The sequence below is a fragment of the Homarus americanus genome, unplaced genomic scaffold, assembly GCF_018991925.1.
Source record: "Homarus americanus isolate GMGI-L3 unplaced genomic scaffold, GMGI_Hamer_2.0 scaffold50490, whole genome shotgun sequence".
Classification (NCBI taxonomy): domain Eukaryota; kingdom Metazoa; phylum Arthropoda; class Malacostraca; order Decapoda; family Nephropidae; genus Homarus; species Homarus americanus.
Window position 1 is genome coordinate 445,001 of NW_024735381.1, and position 18,298 is coordinate 463,298.

The 18,298-nt window shown below is 36.0% G+C and overlaps 1 protein-coding gene across 8 annotated transcripts in view; it reads right to left on the reverse strand.

The window, feature by feature from the left end:
• The window catches only part of LOC121870855 (carboxylesterase 4A-like), a 98,005-nt gene extending 82,009 nt beyond the window's left edge, over positions 1-15,996 (reverse strand). For 5 of the 8 annotated variants that reach the window (XM_042372829.1, XM_042372830.1, XM_042372831.1 and 2 more), the window contains exons 1-2: positions 15,892-15,992; positions 15,388-15,547 (exon numbers count right to left, since the gene is read on the reverse strand). The gene's annotated coding sequence lies outside the window, so the exon portion shown is untranslated. Of the gene's footprint in view, positions 1-15,387; positions 15,548-15,801 lie in introns of all 8 variants that reach the window. The other 3 variants (XM_042372828.1, XM_042372826.1, XM_042372825.1) reach the window with 3 other exon arrangements.
• Between the last annotated feature and the right edge of the window lie 2,302 nt (positions 15,997-18,298).

Here is an 18,298-nt window from a genome sequence, read left to right on the forward strand (position 1 = left end):
ATAAATTTTTTTAAAGTTTACTCTATTATAAACAAAACACAAACACCAGGAAAGGCACAGACTCTCGTGGTGGTTATAGATGTAATGCTTAAGACGTACAGCTTCCCCAAGCCTCACCCATACCAGCTGGGACCACAACCCACGGAAGAACGTCATAACAGCAAACCGGGTATTGAGGTATATGGACTATGTTGTGTCCTGTGAATGGTGAGGGGGTATGTCTGCTTCACCTCGCTTTAATACAGCCATCAGTGTGTTATCAGAGGTCTCCTACTCTTGGCATTAGACTTGTATTTGAATATCCTGAAATTTTACTGTGTTGTTAATATTATTCTTTGAGAAGGTTGTCCTCCTTGTGGCAGTGGATATCCGCTTAAATTTCATAACAACATGGAGACCAGTGATATATATTGCAGAGTTCCGGTTTACGCTACCGAGAGAGATTTTTCACGACCAAGCTTGATGCAGTGAGTTTCCTGAGCTGCTTATCAATATCATCATCATCATCATCAATCTCCTTGTTATTTATGTGACCTAGATACATATAATTCTTATCAGAGTTTAGAAATTTTGTTCAAACTTGTCAGATTATCCGTATTTAATCCTGGAGTTCATTAGTGGGATAATCATTAATTATTATTTGTTAATATTATTACATGAAGTCATGTTGAGCGTAAATGTTTCTCAACTGTTGATTAGCTGCTGCAGGGATGAGAGTAATCAACACTGTATCATCTGCACAGCTGAACTCGGTATTGGTTATATAGCATCTGAGTGAACATTGTATAAGGCGATAAACTTGCAGCTTGAAGAATCTTATTTGGAGACTTGAGCATCTGAAGTAGTGTTTCCTCCCTCTAAACTCATGGTGTGTATACCAGTAGGTTAAGATAAATTGATACCATCCTCCCCATCATATCAACAAAATATTCCTGGTAGTTAAGTCTATCAAAAGCTTTCCTGGCATTTAATACAGATAAGTAGACCCAGGGACCTCTGTCGTGGTCCTTCCTCGATCCGAACTGATGGTCGTTACCCTTCAGTCTGTGTGGTATTAAAAATTCAGAATTTTGGACAGTGTCGTGTGTGCTGCTGCGAGCCGATAGTTTTCAAATTTGGAAGTTTGTTTTTTTAAAGCTGGAACGTAAATGCTCTTAAAAGCACCTAAATTATGAACTGATGAATAATGCACACGTTTACCACTTTGTTCATTAATGAGATGATGGTTGGGACATGTATGTAAGCTTCTGTAGTCATTCCCTTACACACTACCACTTTTTTTAGTTGGAGTTAAGCTGTGAGTGCCTCCATCATCAGCTGCTGTTTAAGTGCCTTCTACCAGTGGCCATCTACCTTGAGAGCGCTGCGTTAGGAGTGGTTCATGTATTGTACTCAGGCATTGTAGATTACAGGGTAAACTTACCTGCTAGCAACTAACATGACGCTGACGATAATTGTGTATACTTGTAAGACTGTGATGACGCTGTGGGTAACCAAACACACGGATGGTTCTGCGCAATACTGTAGAGTCAGTAGAGAATGAGCGTAATTTTTGTGTCAGCAGTCGACCTCACGGCTATCTTTTTTTAGAGACTGAAAGACCCGCTTCACTCTGTTCAGTATTTAGTTAGGTAAATAAGGAAATAAGTTCTTAGCACACAGTAATAACCCCCCTGAAATAGGTCTAAGACACACACTTACGTTTTAGGATATCATCAATTATGAAAGAGATTTTACCCATCTCGTCTTTGCACTCCCTGTGGGGAATTGGTCTTAAAAAAAAAGTAAATTACATGTTCTCTCCTGATAGACAAACCTGAGACTGTCCTTATAATCAAGAATTTCAATTGTGTTGCCAAATTCTTACACTACATAAAGGTATTGTAAACGCCTTCTGAGCGTTTAAGGGATAATCACACTCCTCACGTTGAACTCGAGCGTTATAATTCGGTCAAACCTGTTGAATGCAATTCATTCTTAGTATTTCATATAATAAATCATACATACGCAATCATACATAAATGTTTAATCCAATATATATTCACATAACAATCATAGCTATATAATTAGTCTAATCTTAACACTTATATTGAGTACTTAATTTGCCATATTTCTATGTTGTCACAATGATAACCGATGCAATGGACACAGTCTACCTGTGTAAACTTAGGTACAAGTTAAACTTACGTGTTGAAAGTCTCAAGAGAAACAGGTTAGGTGTTGACTCCATGATGGGGATAGCTACAGTGGCAGTGCCCTGCCCGGCGTCACATGCCCAGCCCTGGCTGGCCGACTTTGCTGCGTCAGGCGTTTATACTCAAACAAGCTCCCTTTACTACCACCCAACACCCGTGTCTCTCCATCTCCACCAACTCAACACTCTCTATACAGGCAGACACGCCCAATAAACATGACATGAGTTACAGTCTAACATAGTATTTGTTTATGGGTCATCTTACTCATTACTGCTTGCGGTAACAGGTAAGGCGAGTCCATGAGCTGCCTTTTCTTAATTAATAATTCTCATCAGCAGGTGATATACTGTAGACATAAGGCTGACTACCTCATCCCGTTACAACCAAATCTCTCGCTGTAGAATTAGTTGCGAAATCTCACTAGACTTGAGACCTTAATAGTTGTATGTTGTAACACTAAACAGTGAATTCATTATGAACACTAAAGTTCTTGTGTACAGTGTCAACAACAGTCATTATCTTTCCGTAATGAGTTTAGTCTTGTGTCTGGAGCCTCTGCTGTTCCTGGTACACTGCCATGGGTTACGGCATGATAGGTGCTCAGGGCCAGAAGACAATCGGCAAGGTAAAAATGCCAGAATATATAGACTTAAACATTTGTCTTTTTAATAACTGTAAAACTATAATAAAACTTGTACTTATATAGATTCATATAGGACAGTTTATATCCGTACAGTATTTGAGTGAAGCTGTTTTATATAAGAGATTATCAACGTGTGATATATATTTAAATAACTGTAAGTCGGCATAAAGTGTGACCATAAAAGTTGAAAATGCAAATTAAGTTTATAATCAATGCATATAAACTAGGGCGTGAGGGACTGAACAGATGAATAAGAGCTAAGGGTAAATACAACACGGCTATGAATAGAAGGTAAACTGGAAGTAGAATGTCCGTCTGTCTGTCTGAGTAGATACGTAATACTGTTTAAAAGCTAAGGAAGATAGCTAAATAAAAGCTATAAATAAAATTCTTTCAAAAGAATAAAGGCAAAAAGCTAAAAAGAATAAATAGGTCTATATGAGAACTATAAACAAAAGCCTCACAGGAATTCAATGCTAAATGAATACAAACAATAGACATACAAAGGCTAACAAAAGTATCTAGACAGAAAACAAAACACAAAGACTGACAGGAGTAAGTTGTATAAAAAATCTTAACAATAGAACCTGCACAGAAAACAGATGAAGCCCAAAAAACAAAAGCTAAGAGGAGTACCCAGTTGTATCAAAAGTTATAAATAAAAGCTTTCTGTAGAGACTATATGTAAGCAAAACAACAAAAGCAAAATACGAGGAAGCTATGAAAGTATGGTACAGAAAGCAGGGGAGTCGGGTCCACCCTCTCCTCGCTTGGTTAAACTGGTAGAGTCGCTGCAACACAGTTTTACCCAAAAATTTTCACCATTTTTTTTTTCTTTTTCTATTTTTTTTTTGAGGGGAGCGGAGGAGGCTGGGTACTAACTGGACGAGGCCTAGTCACTTTTGAGGCTAAGTTCATTTCTGGATGGTAGTGTGTGTGTGGGTGTAGACGTGTGTGTGTGAGAGAGGAAGAGTCGCGAATAGTAATTGAGAGATATTAAGCCAAACACAGACATACATACAGACTGAGATAAATATAGAGGGAGAGAAATAAAGATTTAGGGATAGATACATAGACAGATAAATTGATAGATAATGAGAGAAGTTTAGAGATAGACAGGCAAGAAAATAACTCCAACCCTTAGCAAGGTTAATATTATCCATTTCATTCTGGCTCCAGCAGTTCACCTAGTACACTTTTCCTCAAGCAATACACATTATATTGATACTTTCTTACACTCTACTTAATACACCCATACCACAATATATAATATACTCCCTACCTCCCCTACTGAAGAACACGTTCTAAAATATTTCTGGACACTACATAGTATACCCGCATACATTCCATTATAATGTTTAGTATACTCATTACACCTCCACTATAACACGCCATATTCTCCACCTTAACACGCACTCACACACACTTTTAAAAGCTCATCACGAGATTTCTGCAGCTTTGCAGTCCAACTTTCTTCATCTTGCAATTTTGGAGATTATCCCCTGACGCTTTGCCAGTTATTAAACGGCAAAGTTTTACCCCACATAAAATGCATCAGGCGAGAGAAGGCTCCTAATGGCAGAAAATATTTTGGCCCCGACAAAAACATTTTCTTTCGAGAGTTTGTTGTAATCTTTGCCGGAGAAGATGAGTGTTGGGCTATTATTTTTGTTACCTTCTTTCCTGAGGACTTCTCAAGCAACTCCTTGTCTGTTTACTCTGAAGTGCAACATACGCTCAAAGAGTGTGTGCGCGTCTGTGTGTGTGTGTGCGTGCGTGCGTGCGTGCGTGCGTGTAGAAAGAAAGGTGTCTCTTTATTCTAATAATTGGACGGCATCTGCAATCCTTACTTTACATTTTATTTTTCCTTGTCGTAAAATACGGTAAGGGTACAGATACAGGTTCAGATACAAGTACTGGTAAAGGTTATGGTACACGTAGAATTAATGGGGAATGTACAATAGCGCAAGTTCAATATAGATGCAAGTACAGTCAAGCACAGAAGCAGATACATAAGCAGATACAGGTATCGGTACATATATAAGTACCCAAGAGCAGACACCAGAACAGATACCAATGTAGATACAGGCTGTACTGGTATAAATTTTAGCAAAGATAAAGATACAACCACAGCTACAGGTACTGAATTAAGAACAGGTACAGAAGCTAAAATTTCAAGATGACAATAATACATCAATAATCTACTCACGAATTATTAAAAATTATAATATACTTCTATCTTGTTTATGTAGAGGTAGATACGTACATTCACTACACTCTGATCAACATAGTACTCGCGCGACTGTGTGTAATTTAATGCATTTTCTGTCCCTTATATTTAAGAATGTATTTTTAGCCACCGCAAGACAATAGGTGAAGAAACCAATGTATTTCTCGTCAGGTGTAAAGACAGTATCAAGATCTAGTGTCTGTCAAGTGAGTCAGGGAAGTGTCGAGGCTCTCAGTCACTTTCACAACTCATGAAAGTGTCGAGTGTTTAGTCACTGTCACAACTCATGGAAGTGTCGAGTGTTTAGTCACTGTCACAACTCATGGGAACTTCACATCATGGAAATCTAGGGAACTTCACATCATGGAAATCTAGACTACGTAGCATGTTACTGACTCGACTGACTGCGTATAATATGCAATTCATAGAACGCCAATTATATCACTAAACTAAATCCCTTATCAAAACTGAATTACCCAAGCGACTTTAACCCGTATTGTACCGAGTCAGATATTATGTTACCTTTATGATTATGTTACGTCAAATGATTTATACTTTCATGGAATATTAAACCCAAATAAACCCCGATAATTAAAGTGGTTTAAAAGTTGATGTTCATGGCGTGTGTTTTATGCAGGTTTTATTGCATCAGATATTGTGAGAAAAAAAAACCTTTGAACTTGCATAATTTATCAGAGGTTGGCAAGTTAAGCGTCGATCATGATAACATTTTATGATCACAGTTTTGCGTTTTATTTAACATTACAAACATAAAAGGAAATTGTACTTTTTTTTTAATAACAACAACATTAATTTGAGTTAAAATATGAGGTTATTTATACTTGTTATTTTATCTCTTTCCTGATGCTCTCTCCACTTGTCCTTCCTCTCTCTCTCCCTAGTGCCTCCCTCTCTCTCTCCCTAGTGCCTCCCTCTCTCTCCCTAGTCCTTCTCTCCCTAGTGCCTCCCTCTCTCTCTCCCTAGTGCTTCCCTCTCTCTCCCTAGTCCCTCTCCCCTCCCCTGGTTCCTACCCCCCCCCCAGACTCTCACCCGACCCTCTCTTCTTCAAAGTTTATTTTTTTCCTGTTTCATCTCACATCGAAATGGAATAAAAATAAAATAGATCAGTCCCCCAAATCTAATAAACATCAATAATTCGAGTAATATTTATTGTGATGTGTTTCTAAATAACCGTATAAGGAACTGTACTTTAAACTGTTATTACTGTATTTTTACCATTTTTTTTATATACAGTAGTCTTATTATCCATTTGAAACCGTAAGGTATGTTAATAGTTCTGATATACCAATAGAACTAAACATATTAAAGATTTACGATGGTATGTTTAGAATGTTTACAGAGTCACTTGATATTTGTGTTTAACAGAGCTTCTTTATATAGTCTTCACAATTCAGGGTACAAGTATTGGGAAAATGTCCTAGCGACGATGGCAGAGAATACAGCAGGTCTAAACAGAAAACGGTAGAGTGCATACCAATGTTCTCCAGGGTTGTGCTTACCTTAAGGGTCTCTCTCTGTAGACACGAACATCAGGGGGCTCTGTAGATCTCTTTTAGATGGAAATATATTTAGATCTAGTGCTCAGTCATTTATTAATGCCACATTTTTGAGTTCTTCAATATTCTTCACCTTAAATATCGTTCATCAGTTGGACGTTAACATTTATTTTCTTTGAAGCTCCCGAGTTTTTGCTCATTTTCAGAGAGAGAGAGAGAGAGAGAGAGAGAGAGAGAGAGAGAGAGAGAGAGAGAGAGGAATAAACACTCATAGTGAGACATACTTACAGACAGACAGACAGACAGATGAAGAGAAAGTAGGACAAATAAGATGTAGACAGAGAGAAAGACTGGCAGACAGAATGAGAGAAGGAGAAAGGGACAGAAAGACAGATAGACATACAGACAGACAGACAGACAGACACAGATATGAGGGGGGGGGGACGGTAAGGAATTCAATATTACCAGAACACGTTTGTCTCACTAAAGCTATTCTGTGAAGGTAAGATCCGTCACTTGATTTTAACCTTTGGTACTTCAGCTGCCAGGATTATTATGCACAGTTTACTTGTTCATAGTCTAAGGTGCTACAACTGCCAGGGTTATTAAGAGCCGTCCATTAGATCTTTCAGTTCATAGGTTATGAGGCACCTTTTGATAACCCTTAACTTTCAGTGCTTCAACTGCTGGTGTTATTAAACGTCATTGATTAGAAATTAGTTTTAACTGCTTCCATTGTTTGGGTTATTATATATCATTCAATATGTTTTGTTTTCGATAAAGACAACTTGAAAGATGAACAATGGGTCGAACTTACCATAATAGGATCATACAGCTTTCGTACTGTTAACGAGTGCATCTCTCTCTCCTTTAAAGGGTTTGATTGGCGCTTGACTTTTGAATGTCAAAAAAAAATGCCATCAGTATTAAATATGTTCAGCAATTATCACACCCACAAAATGTCAATAACAGTAATTACTTTTACCGACCAGTCAACTCATAAAATGCCACCAACAAGTAATGCCATTTATCAACCATTGGACACACAGAAATTTCACTTAACAATGCCCCCTAACCGTAGCATGAGTTTTTACAGTCAGTCACCCAACAAAAGCCAGCACCAGCAGCAACATTTGTCTTCTGTACAACCCTCCGACATACCACTGGAAGTAAACTATTTTCAAGGGTTGACTCCCACCCTAGTTATGGTCATCAGTAATACATGGACTCCTTCCTGAGGTGTCATGGGGGCTGTAGAGGAAGGTGTGATTCATTTTCTCTCTCTCTCTCTCTCTCTCTCTCATAATATTTCACCCATATCAGGCCTTTAGAACTCAAATAAAGTGTATGGAGATTCACTTGAAAAGGTCATTTATTTTAAAGTATTTCTTCATGTGTAATTGATACTGTTATAAAGTGAATATAAGGAGTATTAGTAAACAGACTATTTTCCATTGTCAAGATGTTTTTTTCTAAATAAACAAACTTTATACTGAGGGTGAATTTAAACGAAAGTAACAAGATATATTATTCAGTTTAATTTGTATTAAAATGAAGTAAACGTAACGAGTTTTAAGAATATATAAACCGTCTGTCCTCAAACGTAAACAAATAACATATAACAAATAAAAGCTTTTGTTGGTATAGATAAAACGATACCCTCCCCCCCCCCTAAAAGAGAAGACGATTTTGTTGGGGTTACAAACATACTTGCTGTAGAACCAATCTTATTAGTATCTTAAGTTCAACCAGTAAAATATTTCACTCTCAGGGTTAAAGTTTTAATGTAAACAAACACCGTAAGAAGAAATTAAAAATAGATAAACTAAAGGAAACTTATTATCGTGTAAATTAAATTAGGTTAAGTAAAATAAGTTTCTTGTGGAGTTCTTTGTTTACGAATATAAGAATAAATATAAGAAGCATAATAATGAAGAATAAGAAAAAAAGAGAGAAGGAAGCTTTAAAGGTTTATGATAATGTGGCTATATAAAACAGCTAAATAAAGACCCTCGTCAACTTTTATTATTATGAAAATTTAGACGAAATATAAAAACAAAAAAACTTAGAAGATTTCAAGACAAAGAACTAAAACCCAAATAAAATAAGCATCGTTCCTCACAATACCCTAGTTCTTATAAGGTGAATATTATGAGTTATAACTTTAGTCTCATCCTGGAGTTTCAAGATTATACAGTGTGATGACATTTAAGACTCTTGATAAAATAAGATGAAGGAAGAATAATCGGTTGTCTCGCTTTATTAATACGTAAATATCCAGAGTCTGGGTAAAAGTCCTTCTCCCTCTCTTGGGGTGTTAAGATTAGTGGAAATAAGATGAAGGTTGGCTGTCGTGGGGTGCCGCGGACAATAAGTATCTGAGACGACTTTAGCCTGAACCTGGAGGCGGCCGCTTGCCCTCACTGCCTCTGAAGCTTTTATCATGGTTGGCTTTACTCTACCCAGCCACCACCCAGCCACCACCTTCCACCCAGGCCTCTCTACCACCCTCCACACTTCACCATCCGCCACCCAGGCCCCTCCTACACCACTCTTACTACCCGCCACCCACCCACCCACCCACCCACCCACCTACCGGATTTGGTCCTCAAGAGATCAAACATCAGGAATTATTTTATTGCATTTATCTATAATATTCTATTTAATTTTCCGGTGCCAATTAATATGAATTATATAAACAAATATTTATCTAATCGTTTTATAATTAATTAGATTTATATTCGCGTAAATATTTTTTTATCGAAAGATCAAAATCATTTTTTCTGTACATTATTTTTGGGGGCATTTCAGTGATTATGAATTAAAACATTACGATTATTTAGCCTTATATTTACTTTTTGACCTAATTATCATTGTTTTCCTTTTTTTGTTGTCAATGATAAAAAAGTATATATACGAATTATGTATACTGTATATCTTAATTATGTATTCTGTATATCTTAATTATGTATTCTTATCATTTCCATTCTTTGTTACTCTTTCCACCTCATTCGTCATAAATTATTCATTGTATTTATGTATCCATTATCTGAATCATAAAATGTAAATTGTAGGAAAAAATTGCAGTGAAAAAGTTGAAAGTAAAAAACTTGTAAAATGAAAAAATAATAAAACAAATATTGAAGTAGGAATAAATGTTAAAGTAATAATAATGAAAGTAAAAGAAACGTAACAGCAAATAAGAAAAAAATCCATATTTAGAAATCGCCAAAACACGAACACGTTGTTAAAAATAGATAGACATTCAAGTTTAAATAAGAGTAAAGCATAAAAAAGTAGAACAAAATATGTAATAAAAGTAAAAAAAGTAATTGCAGAATATAAGTTGTCCAAAACACTGTAGTTATGTAATAAGAAAACAAAAAGTAAAATGCAAGAAACATCAGATAAAAGAAAACTGAATAAATATAAGAAAACTCCGAAGTATAAAGAAAACCCAATTTAATAAAATAAAATCCAGATACAAATAAAAAAAACGGAGTTACAAGTAAAAAATAATAATACATCAATAAATATAACAGTATTTATAAAAATCCAACTCAAAATAAAAAACACCCTATTGGAATATATAAACAGAAAATAGGAAAAAAAAACAATTAAAAATACACTCAGATGTAAATAAAAACATCGAAAAATACCAGTTTACTAAATGAAGAAAAATATGTAGGAGTAAAAAAAGGAATTAAAACACATTTGTATATAAGAAAAAAATACCCAGATAGAAAAAAAACTAGAAAAATAATAGAAAAATGTGAAATGAAAAACAAAACAGATAAAATAGACCAGTGGGAGTAAAGAGAAAGATACGAACGAAACAAAAAAGAAAGAATACCCCAAAAATTACATATTTTAAGTAAGAAAGGAAAAAAAAACGTAAAATCACAGGTAAAATATAAACGAGAGAGAAGTAAATTAAAGCATCAAAAACATCTGTAAATTTAAAATAAAAGCATCACAGAAAACCACATTTATAGATAATACAAAAACACAAGTAAAAAAAAAATCGAAATAAATAATAAAATTCGTAGGGCCGGAGAAGGTCAGTGGGGAAGATCAGATTGGGAATGGAAACCCAGGGAGGGAAGGCGGGAAGGCGAAGAAATACAGCTAACTAACCAAATTATATCAACCTAATATTACAAACTGAAATAACGTCTCTTATCTTGATCCTAAGACACTGACAATTATCATACGCCCGCCAGACTTGTGTAATTATGGTGAAGTTTACTTTTGTGGTGAGTAATTGGATTATATTTAGGGAATTTAATAGAGGAATGGTATCTGATATTCAGTGTGTTGGTCTATAATACTCTCAGATTGTGCTTCCAGGATTAATTAGTCATGGGGGGATGTTTGATCCAGATTACGGTCATAATAAGGGGAATTTAGCCAGTGGAGGACGGCTAAGGCCTCTTGGATTACGTCCCACGAATAGGTTGTTCAGGTGTTATATCAACTTTAAGGCCAAAGTTCCAATAATATCCACTGAGTTTAATTAACCTCGGTACCTTAAATCCAATATGGCCGCCAGACCGGCTATGTTAAGGCTTATGAGAAGAAAACGCAGGTGAAGCCTCATGGAAGCCACTGTTCAAGAAGACTGCCAGTGCTTTTAGAAGTTTAAGCCAGGCAGGAGCCAAAATACTTCATTAGTAGGCAAAAATTGAATTCATTATGTAATAAGTTTAAATACTAAGTTTTATTGAAGGTCAGAGCTTAGTGAGGCTTTCAGTGTGTTGAGGAACTTAGCCGGTCAGGAGTCAGAGTGTCCAATTAGTGTTCATGAATGCCACTCACTGTGTCATGAGCTGTTCAGGGTATCTAAGTGTATACATTAAATATCACATAAATTTTAAGCTTGATAAAACTTTTCCTGGTGTAAAGAAGTTTGTCCATATCAAGAGGTAAATTTCCCTATGTAGTAAAGGTGAAAAGCTTTTATTATTTAATAAGTTATTGAAGTTATACAATATAGTGTATATAATTACATTTTTAAACTCTGTTTTATTTAAGTCTTCCACATCATTTAGAATTCCAGCCAATTAGGAACCAGAATGCGTTATCGCTTCAATCTCGCTCACTGTGTAACCACTAGCTGTTCACGGTATGTAAACAAGCGTGGATATCAATTTTCAGTGAATTCTATTGACATTTCTCCGAGTTAATAGTCTGAACCTCACACTTTAATAAAAATGTTATTCTCAAAATTGTAGAAATTCTCAGACGGCTACCGCAGAGGCTATACTGGGCAGCGTATGTATACAACAATCCTACACAGCTCTCCAGGGCCACTACATCAACCTTAGTGTCAAATTTTATAGTAATTCTCGAAAGGGGGTTCTAAGAAAACACACACACACACACACAAAGCTCACGCAGATCTTAGACCAGCTGGGTTAAAAAAAAAGGGACTAAAGTTAAAAATCTTCGACATTAATAAGAAAGTCGGTAGTGCCCGGAAATTAAAATCCATACCAGAAGATTACGGCGACAACTCCAGATGTATCCCTGATTAATCTCACTTTTACTATGGCCTGGATCTCCCCGTCCCCCCCACCCCTCCCTGTAGGCTACCTAGTATCAGGGAATGATCTCAAGCCTTGTGTAACATGCAACACTTCACGTGGGGCCCTCCTCATCCTCCAGCCCGCTCTTTGCAGGCTACCGTGTAACTTGTCAGTTTGTATAGAGTCACATTGGATGGGGTCCTCTACCTTGCCTGACATGTACTGTCACGGGAGACCGACTGCCCAGCGGGCCTTGGGGTCGAACACACACTGTTAACAAACTGGCTTTATACCAGAACTTATTGCAGCACACATTGTCTTATTAACAATTATAGTGGTGCTAGAATGTATAAAGTCTTGTTACAGTACATAGTGTCTGGTTACAGAAATATTTTGTAACAGTACACTGATATTTGTTACAGTTTACTGTATATCTTGTTACAAGGCATAGTATCTTCTTAAAGTACAAACTGTGCTGTTAGAGTGCAGAATGTTGTGTGGTGGTATATGGTGTCTTGTAACGAGGCCCCGTAGAACCTTCCTACAGCACATTGTTTTGTTACAGTATATAGTGTCTTGTCATGGTTCATATTTCCTCACTGCATTATAATATAGTGACAAGTTGAAATACAAAATGTTTCATTACAACAATATCAAGTTACAAATGCAGTGTATCGTTACAGTACACAGTGTATCGTTACAAGACATGAAGTGTTGTTACAAGTATTGTCTAGTCATCAAATGTAGGGTCATACAATAATATAAAACCTCATGTTACAACACCGAAGTGTGACAGTAATATCTTGTTACAGTATTTAGTGCATTATTGTAGTGTAAAGTGTCTTCTTGCTACAAATTGTACCTAAATACAGTATATTTTGTTAAGTTACAATATTCTTATAGAGTCTTGATACATCAATGTCTAAGTACAGTACATAATGCCTGGTTACATACTGTTACTACAATACAGTGTTTTCTCATATCACTCTGTTTGTAGAGTATTGTTTTGTTACTGGGTATATGTTTTAAAAATGAACGGAATTTGTTAGAGTAGTCTCTCGTTATAGTACATAATGTAAAGTGTTTTCTAAAAGTAAAGTTTGTTCTAGCACTTTCAGGTTAAGACACACAGTGCTTCATTTCAAGGTACAGTGTCTTCTTAAAGTACTGTCCTGAACACTACACAACGTTGTTACATTATATAGTGTGTTGTACTGAGTTGCCACAGTCCATAGTGAGTTTTATTATACACTATACATTAAGTTGTTACAGTATATAGTGTGTTGTCACTATACAAAGTGTATTATTACATCACGTATTTTGTTGTTATAATGCATAGTACTGTTACAGCATATAGCGTGAAGTTTATGTAGGTGTTGTTACAATATACAGCGTGTTATTATAATACACATGTGTTATTATATTAGAGCTTTTTTATAGAACGTAGCGTGTTGTTACAGTACACAGTGTGATGTATTATAATACACAGTGTGTAGATAGTGTGTTGAAACAATAAACAGAGCGTTGTTACAGTATGTGGTATGTATAAATGCACTATATAGTGTGTTGTTGCATTACATAGTGTATTATTGTACATATTTTGTTGTTACATTCCATTGTGTGTGTTATCAGTACATACTGTAGTGTGTTTTAACATTGCATAGCGTATTGTTAATTACGTAGTGAGTGGTTCCAGAATATAAAATGCTATTGCAAAACGTTGTGAGCCGATAAAGCGCATAGTTCCTCAGTAAATTACAGTGTATTGTTATAGTAAACGTTGTATTGATACAGCATATAGTGAGTTGAGGCAGCATATAATAAGTTGATGCAGCATATAGTGAGTTGATGCAGCATATAGTGAGTTGATGCAGCGTATGATGCAGCGTATAGTGAGATGATGCAGCATATAGTGAGATGATGCAGTGTATAGTGAGTTGATGCAGCATATAGTGAGTTGATGCAGCATATAGTGAGTTGATGCAGCGTATAGTGAGTTGATGCAGCGTATAGTGAGATGATGCAGCATATAGTGAGTTGATGCAGCGTATAGTGAGTTGATGCAGCATATAGTGAGTTGATGCAGCATATAGTGAGTTGATGCAGCGTATAGTGAGTTGATGCAGCATATAGTGAGTTGATGCAGCATATAGTGAGTTGATGCAGCATATAGAGTTGCTTCAACATACACGGTGTGTTCCAGTACAGAGTCTTATGTCTGATTATAATACATGTCTTTATTCATGCTGTATATAATGTCTTAATAAACAAGAATTGTCTTGTTTTAAAGTTTTTCTTCCTCAGTATCATAATTTCTTGTTACAGCACTGGTTTGTTACTTGTTACAATGAGTTCTTACAATTCATAATGTTACAATACATACTGATATATTGTTACGTTATGTAATGTATGTATGTATGTACAGTATATATATATATATATATATATATATATATATATATATATATATATATATATATATATATATATATATATATATATATATATATATATATATATATATATATATATATATAGAAAAGTAAGTGTGTGCGCGTGCGTCCGCGGTAACTACAAATACTAAACCTATTATTCATATACATAGAAAATAAATTCATCAGTGTTGTATTGAAACTACACTTCCCCGTCACACTGTAACGTAAAGGCTTCGACCTACAGCTCCGTGTCGCCTGGTGTGTAGTCACTAAATTATCGCCTTTAAACCAGTGACATTAAACAAGGCAAATAATCTGACAACAAGAGTGAGACTTCTTCAACTTTTACCACAAATTACTCTATTTTTTGTGAGTTGTAATGACTTCGAGATATAAATAGGTTGTTAGAGAAATTACGAACAAAATAGGATGAATATACAGGAGAAATTTGGGAATATGTAGGGAATTAAGTGAATAAAAGAAATTAATAAAGAAAAACTCGAATAAATAGAATATACAGTAATTATAAAGACTAATACTGTATTGCCTATATTGGATGTAATTGGAATGATTCGGGAAAATAGGCAATGAAAAATCAATATTGGTATTTATAAGAAAAAATAGGGTATTAAAAAAGAAGAGACCCAAACAAACCTTCCCTGCGCTTCTGTTACTTTTCCATCGTATCGACGCGTATCATTTTCTCCCGCTAAGAATACTGGAGCAACAAAGCCGACAATCCCAGCGCAACACAGTGATAAAATAGTCGCTAGTGACTTGAATACAGCTATTATCACCCCCAACCCCTACCGCAGAGTCGATAAGTATGCGATACTCACCCTAAAAACGTCCAGGAGTTTTGTTGGGGCGAACTGCGGTTAAAACCTCCACTTGTGTGTATAACTTAAGTTTTTCACTGATGTTGACTCGGGGATTGTACTTTTATCCCCTCTCGTCCGGAAGGGTGGTAACTGAGTCTATATTCTCATCTGTATTAACCTGAAATAATTTATTTTCAAAACTTTTATATAGACAGATATATGGAACAAGCATAGTAGTATATATAACTTTCATATAAAGATATATGTTTATATATGTATATATATATATATATGTATATAGCCACTTGTCGGTAATCGCGTGCGAGTTAGTCTTGTTTTAACACAGTTTTCTATACATCCATTATGTGTTATGGTGTTAAAAATATATATGTATATTAGTGTGTATATATAAAGAGTCCGTATGCTTCTTACTACTCCACTGCTGTCAGTTACACTGGGAAGTTCTACCCAAGGTGTGCATTTTAAACCACTGAAAACGACACACAGCGCAACACTCAGGACCTCGTTGGAGAAGTAGTACTCGCGGATAATGGCCTGAAGGCCGGCGAGACACCTTCCGCGACTCGTTGAGAACAGTGTGCGAGAGGTGCTACCAATACGACTCGCTCAGCTAGACTGCCTGCCCGCGCACGCAACTACTCTCACTTCCCGCTCTCCCTCCATGCCACCCCCCCTCTCCCCAACTCGCTTCACTCTCACACGCACACGCAAACGACGCCTGTCGAAGCGCGCACGCAGCACCAGCGACCCGTCTCCTGGGCTCGGGTGTGCTCTGCTGTACTCAAGAAGCTAATGGAGAAGGAAGTGTGTTGTTTATAAGATTTTGTCCGTGATGGTTGATGGTCTCAGTCTATCTTTATCTCTTTGTTATTCTATCATTTTAATTTCTCTTTCTCCTTCTCCCCCTATTATTTTCGTTTCTCTCTCATTTTCATTTTATCTGTTCTTTCCCGTTTATTTATCTCCTACATAAATTATCATCTTTTCTCTACATACCATTCCTTACTTTCTCTCTGTATCATCTCTTATTTCATCATTTATGTGTGAATCCTTATTTATCTCTATTTTTCTTCTTATCTCATAATGTTTCTCTTCTGTTTTCTCTCATGTCTAATTTCTTCCTCTCTTTCATTAACTTTAGACAAATTCAGTTTCTTTTGAGTTATTGAGTTAGACTGTACCTTTCTTGACCCACACATCCCCGAGGCACTAACCAAACTTTACCCTATGAAAATTAATCCCTCATAACTCTCTCGTTGTTGCTGAGCTGAAGTAAAAGACACATCACTATTTTTTTTATGACCTTCAAATATATGCGACTATCTTATCGAAGACCTTCATATCAACTCGAGTATATAATCAAAAGCTTTAAATCAAGTCTAAATATATTATCAAAACTTTCAAATTAAATCATTTTAAAGATTTTTAAGAAAATTTTTAAATCAAGTCCCAAATATTTTTAGCAGGAACTTTCAATCATGTCCAGATCTCTTGCCAGGCTCTTAAAATCAAGGCCAAAATATCTTACCAGGAAATTCAAAGGAAGTCGAACACCTTCCCCCCAAAAAAGAAAATCAAAACACGTATAATATCAGGAAATTTAATAAAAATATTTACATCATATAAGGATCTCCAGGACGTTGATAACACATATAAGGGCTTAAGCTTTCTATTACTGATCTATAACCACTTCAAGGAGGAGACTATATGTTGATTAGCTCACCTGTGTGTGTCTCACCTGCTTACATCTCGCTTGTACCTGTCGACTAATTCTCGGACATCACTTCACTGGCATCTGTTTTTCAAGGGTGATATACTTAGCTATTCTGTCTGTCTGTCTGTCTGCTTAGCTGTCTATTTGCAGTGAAAGTACATTATTCTTGTAATTGACAATTATGCCTTTGACTATGATACGTATATATATATTTTTTCTCAGTTCCTCTCTCTCTCTCTCTCTCTCTCTGTCTCTCTCTGTCTCTGTCTCTGTCTGTCTGTCTCTGTCTCTGTCTCTGTCTCTTTTCACTTTTTTTCCGAAGCTCATCTCCTTGACCATTGTCTTCCCTTATTCAGTCAGAGAAGGTGAGGTAGCCCATGGATACACTCCAGACATGAGCCTCGTAAAAGTCGCTTTACTCTCTGGGACACGTGTGAGCCCCTAGCTCTCAGCCTGACCAATTATTTTGCCGTTTTACCAAATATTATGCACTTCAATCTTTATTGTTCCATGAGAGACAATTTTCAGCTCCATAAACTCCCCCATTTTGGCTTACCTCCCGTGCAGTCTCGGCCAGAACATTGTTTCTGCAACTTCTTGTGATCTCTGATGTTAAGTATCGTGTCCTCCCGCGTCATAGAATGTTCACTGAGCTTTAGCAAATAGCATAATGAAATGTTTACTTAGTATTAAACTGTAGCATATGAAGTGTTTACGGGGGTATTAACCAATAGCGATATGCAATGGTTAATAGGAGTTGACTAAAGTTAACTGAAGTAGGAATTAACTGGGGATGCAATAATTAAGTTAAATGTAATAGAAATTTCCCCTGAATACAACTAACTGGTCGACGGTGAATGTAACCTAACCTAACCTAACCTAACCTAACCTGACCTGACCTGACCTGACCTGACCTGACCTACAGTTATATTTATGTATTAATTATATCTCAGTGGGTTGATACATTTTAAGTAATTTTTTCATTTGATGTAGTTAGAACCTTGATGGCAGTATTTATATTTAAGGGAATTTTTAGTTTTAAGGTAATTATTCAAAGGGATTATTGCATTTAAGGTGATTATTGAAGGCAATTATTACACTTAAGGTGATTATTACTGTTAAGGTGATTATTTAAGGGAGTTGTTACATTTAAGGTGATTAAACCTTTTAAGGTGATTATTTAAGGCAGTTATT